The sequence below is a fragment of the Megascapheus bottae genome, chromosome 10 (genome assembly GCF_031878675.1).
Source record: "Megascapheus bottae isolate mThoBot1 chromosome 10, mThoBot2.hap1, whole genome shotgun sequence".
NCBI lineage: Eukaryota > Metazoa > Chordata > Mammalia > Rodentia > Geomyidae > Megascapheus > Megascapheus bottae.
In genome coordinates, this window is record NC_143518.1 from 35489380 (window position 1) to 35495379 (window position 6000).

Consider the following 6000-nt stretch of genomic DNA (forward strand, 5'->3'; position numbering starts at 1 on the left):
ATTTTTAGCCACAGCATTGTTTATGGCTTTTTTAGTAGTTATTTGGAGATAAGAGTTTCATAGACTTTCCTACTGAGATGATTTTGAACCTCGATCCTCAGATCTCAGCCTCCTGGGTAGCTAGGATTACAGGTGTGAGCCACTGACACCTGGCTTACATGTTAATTTTAAAGGAAAGTAAAAAAAAATATATATATATATTCTTTTACATTTCTACACATTATTTTGTGAATGACAAATTCATAGTATATACACTTTACTCACAGTCCAAATTATAGGAGTAGAACCCAGGCCTTCTGGAAACAAATTTGCTACTCTCTTCTCTGTAGTATCCTTAATATTTAGGGTGACCTGATGATCCTCTGGAATCTAGAAGACAGGGGATGCAGGAAAGTTAAACGGCAGACCGTTCATCCAGCCGGTAAATTCTAGGAACCTACTTCATGTCAGGGGCACAGCTAAGATTGGGTTATAAAGATCTTAGGATAATAGTTCTGCCCTCAAGGAATTCATACACTAATAAAGGAGGCTGATGGAAAGGTGATAATGACTCAGTTATAACTCAGTAGGTAAAGTAAAACAAACACACATAAAATAGTCCATTGATCCATCAATTGGACAAAACTGGCACTGGACCCAGCACGTAGTAGGTACTGAGATGTTTGATTTCCTTTAGCATTAACTATATCAGTAGTGGGGACAGTACATTTTTGAAATAGTCCTTGATTAATACCACTTGGTGATTAATCTTACCTTTGGTAATCCTTAGTTTAGCTCGAAAGCTAAGTTAGTGATAGGGCTTTTGCCCATGTTTCCTGCTTCATCTACCTCTTCCCTCCCCTCCTGTCATTTCTCACATTGCCACCTCTTCAGGCTTTCCTGCTGCTCCTTTGGTGAACATATCCTTCTCGCCTGCCTCCCTCACCAGCTCTGTTCAGCCTGAGGATGACCTTTGTGAAACATCCATCGAGACAGCCCGCAGGTTACAAAGCACAGACTGGCTGTGCTGTATTCTTATGTATGTGACATCATCTAGGCCATGAGCTCATTGATGCTCCACGGGAGCAACCAACACCATGGAGCCGCTGCGCGTGCCACCTACTCTTCTAAGTCTTGTGGATTCAGGGGAATCTATCAAGTGGGAGCGTGGGACTGCGGGCTCCTTTGCACAGTGTCCTTGGTAGGAGCTGTTAAAAAAAAAAAGGAAAGAAAGAAAGAAAAGAAAGTAGTTTCTTGGTGCCTTTCTTCTCTAAATGTCATCAGTGTCGACCAGCAGAAGTTCATAATCCCCTCCTGTTTATTCTTTGTCTTTTCTTACTACCCACCTCCCATCTAACCCATCACTAAATCCTGTCAGCCCTGTCTTTAATATCCCTGGAGCCTGCTGACATCTTGCCATTGTCATTGCCAGTTCTACAGTGCGGATCCTCATTATTGCTCATCTGGAACTGACAGCTGCTGGCCAGCCTTCTTGCTTTCCATCTCATCCTTCATCCCAGCTCTCATTTATACTCTCCACCACTGTCTCTGTGTCTTTTCAAAGCAGATTGGATTGTGTCACCCCTCTGATGAAAGCACCAGAGAAGAGTCTGTGACCTGCAGGAACTCCAAGCGCATTAGCATCCTCCCTTTTGCACCAACTTCCCCCACTCAGGTTCACGTCTCTGCAAAGTTTGGTTGACTGAAATGACTGCACTGGGAAGCTCTTGCTTATGTCTTTTCACAGCCTAATGTGTTTGCTGTGCTCCTGGCCTTCAGATTATCCATCACCTATTTGTAAACACCCAACTCACAGGCTCCATCTCCTACAAGAGCTATACAGAGTGCCAGGTGTGGTGGTGCACCTGTATAATCCAGCACTTGGGATATTAGGACAGGAGGATTGTGAGTTCCATGCCAGCCTGGGCCACATAGTGAGATGGTGCCTCAAAACTCACCATTACCTTCATCACCTGTATCTTCTCCTCCTCCTCCCAAAAGAGTAACATACGATATATATTAGGGTCCATATATATATATTTATAAAACAGTAACAGAATTGGCACTCAGAACCTTGTGTTTGTTGGGCTGAGCTCTCTCTCTCCAGCCCTGCTTTCTATTAGTTATTTTAGAGATGAACTCTAGTAAAATTATCTGTCAGGCTGGCTGCAAACTTTGATCCTCCGTATCTCAGCCTTCTGTGTAGTTAGAGTTATAACTGTGAGCCATCAGCATTCAACTAAGGTGAACTATTCAGGAAGACAAAAATAAAAAAATAGTGCTGGGGTTGTAAGATATAGTAGATAAATCTCTAAATGCATGTGTATTTAAATTCCACTGGATATTTGTTTCTTTCAGAGTTGCTTAGCTCTTGGAGGACAAAAAAAATGTTATATGTTTGTGACCCTTATGCACATAGCATAAGTGTTTGTTAAGTAAATGCACGAGGAATAGGGAGAAAACAAATCAATATTTGCTGAACAACTACTGCTTTTCACACACCGATCTCACTTATTTCTCAAGGCAAATTATTTTAGACAAGTATTATTTGCTGACAAGAAAATATCCTTCGAGCCAGGTGCTAGTGGCTCACACCTGTAAGCCTGCTTATTCAAAAGGCTGAGATCTGAGGATCACCATTTGAAGCCACCTTGGGCAGGAAAGTCTGTGAGACTCATATCTTCAATTCACCAGCAAAAAGCTGGAGGTAGACTTGTGGCTCAAGTGGTACAGAACCAACCTTGAGTGTCCAGGCCCCGAGTTCAAGTCTGGTAATTGCATGCATGCATTACCTCCCTCTCCCCCACTAAATAGCACAAGTATAAATGGTGATGAACTGGGGACTCAGAAAATAGCCGCAGAGGTTTAACTACTGTCCACATGCCCAGGTCATGGACTTTTAAGGGATAAAGCTAGAGTTAGAACCTAGGTCGATCTGACTCCAAACATTTCCTCTCTTGTATAATTCTCTAAATTTGCCCTCCACTCCCACCCCACCCTAGGCACATATAGCAATGTCTGGCAATGTGGACTTGCAGAGCTGGGGTGTGTTCCTGGCATCTAGTGGCTGCAGATCAGATTATGCTGCTAAACATCCAGTGCAAAGAGAAGCCCCACAGCAAAGAATTACCTTGCCTGAAATGCCAATAGTGCTAAAGCTGAGTGTTTTAAACTGTTGGGGTTACTCTAACAATAAAACCACTGGCTGGGTGGCTTATGGCCACCAGAAATTTATTTCTCAGCATTATGTGTTTGGAAAGTCCAAGATGAAGGTATCTGGTGAGGGCCAAATTGTTGGTTCACAGATAATCGTCTTTCCACGGTGCTGTTACTATGACATAGAGGTAAGGTAGCTCTTCAAGACCCTCTTTTACAAGGACACCAATCTGCTTCATGAGAACCCCTGATCACTTTCTGAAGGCCCCACCTCCTAAGAATATTAAAAATTCTGGGGAGGGCACAAACATTTGGTCCACTACATTAAAAAAAAATGTCCTGTACCATGTGATCAGACAAAATAAATGCATTTATGGTCCCATGAGGAATCAGGCTGGGATGAATAGAAGTATTAAGGTCTAGAGGCCAGTCATGAGCCACAGGCATGGGAAAGGAAAAATAAAAGAATACCATTCTGCTCAGTTTCTGACTTGTTTCCAATAGTATGGTCCTTCCTCTACGTCATTCACCCAGTATTCTCCCCCTCATCTTTCTTCTCTTTGCTTTGCTTTTTTTTCCCTTGTAGGCTAATTTAGCTTGGAGAAGACAGTCCCAAACACTCCAGGATGTTCAAACCTCTTTTCTAATTAGAAGGTAGAGATAGCATGTTAAGAAGCTGCAGGTTTCAAATTGACAGCATCACTAGAACTGGGAATAAGGCCAACAATGTCACCCTCTGAACTGACAACAAAAAGTAGATGAGAATAATTATTGTGATCATCTTCCCAGGAAATAACCCACCTAAGAAATTCTGGGTAAGTGTGTGGCTGGTAAGAAGGAAGTTTCCACTGGGTTTGGAGCTCAGTGATGAAACACTTTCTTAGCATGTGCTGGGCTCTGGTTCAATCCTCAGCACGGATTAAGAAAACAAAACAAAACAAAACATACTTGATTGTTTGCTAATCTTAGCCAGGATGAAAGAATGCCTTCCCTAAAAGAAATCATTTAAAATGCAACCTGTCACATAAACTGTAATCTAGGGAATTACAAGGGTTGTCCTGGGGAAATGTTCTAATGGAAGAAGCTGCTTAAAGACTCCTAATCTTAACTGCTGTAATTGTCTTTCTTTCTCTCAGCAAAATGAACCCTAGGAGAGAGGAATTAGGCATATTTTTCTAAGTGTCTCTAGTGGTAGAAGCAGGAGTGAATGAGTCATTGCAGGTAGCCAAAGGAATCTCCTGCCTGGCGCTATGGTTTGGATGTTGTGTGTTGGGTAGCAGGGCCTCACCCTCTCCTCCATCCCACTTTGCCTTGCCTTTTTGTGGGAGGCTGTTGTTAGGCTTGTAGTGTAGCATGTCATGCTCTGCCCCTGTCCCACTGAGATATCTTCTCATGTCCCATTGGCCGTTTCCATTTCTTTGTCTGGCCTTCCTGCCTGGCTCCATCTCTCTGGGCAAGACTCCATCCTTCCTGACAATAATAGAATGTCCTGACCATTTTTTCTATGGAAGTGAGCGGGATGTAATATGAAGGTTAACCAGTAGATGGCAGGGTATATCACCTTAACATTGCTTCCCTGGCAAATTTTACTTAAAAAAAAAAAAGTGCATTTGTGGGGCCTATATACTCCAAGAACAATGACCAGGTTTAAAAGCTTATTGTTTTCATGATGAAAATTATTGGCTGGACCTCTATCAACTTGAGCCACTGCTCCAAACCCTAGATGAAAGTTATTAAAAGTGCTTGTATCTTAGTAAAGCACTGACCATTATTTCTCAGCTCTTACCTTTAGCTGTGATGACAGTGGGCTGGTTGCTCCACTCAGAGCCTTGTTCTTACCCACACAGTAAGGATAATGATTAGTTAGTCTCCCGACCCGCGGGTTCAGCTATTCGTGCGGCTCGAAGAGGCACCTCCTGAAAGAAGAAAACCAATGGGGGAAAGAGAGGAAGGAGACCAGGCGCATAAAGAAAGACAGAGACAATCTGAGTCGCGTCAAGGCCTCATTTATTAAAAGTAAAGCAGGGTTTATATACCCTGAGTGTAAGGAAGGGAGTATAGAGGGGGGGGGGGGATGGAGAGTTTCTGTGATAACAAGAAGGAGAAGTCTCAAGGTTAGGGGTGGGTCAGGCTGCTCTTTTGGCCGTTGTGCTAACCCAAGCAACCACCTGCGGTTATTCTGAGAAGTATTTTGTGCAGATGACTCAACCAGATGCGATTTGCTCAAGGCTAGAGGGTCTTTGTTTTGTTCCATTTAACTCCTTGGTCTCTGACAATTCCCCCTTTCCTTTAAAGAACAAGGTCTCTATAGGTGGAGAGAACACCCTGTCTTAGGCTATATGGAGGGACCCTTACTCCTGGCAACATGCCTTGTTGAGCCGGCCTCGACGGCCTCTGTATGTTGTGCCACCCAGGGTAAGCTCCATAATAATCCCGTCATTGGATGCTCTCTAGCCGCTTGGGGTTTATCAGCCAAGAAGTGTATGAAACTGGAGCCCTCTTTCGGGAGTGCTTGTTTCGGACCCTACAGGGTCATCCTGAGCCTCTAAGCGATGATAATGCACCGAGATTGAGTTTTTGGAAAAGGCAGAATCAATTTGATTTTTTATAAATCGCGTAAGGCGCTGAAAAGCCCAAGGGCCAAAAGAAATTAGGAGGAGAAGTCCCACAAGGGGGCCCAAGAGGGAGGGTAAAAGAGTTGATAGCCAGGGAGATGTGGAGAACCAATTTTGATACCAAGATTCTTGTTTTTCCCTTTCTCTTTTTCGCTTTTCTAGGCTAGCTGTAATTTTTTCTAAGCTATCCTTAACAAGTCCTGTTCTATCTACATATACGCAGCATTTTTCCTTTAAAGCCGCGCATAAG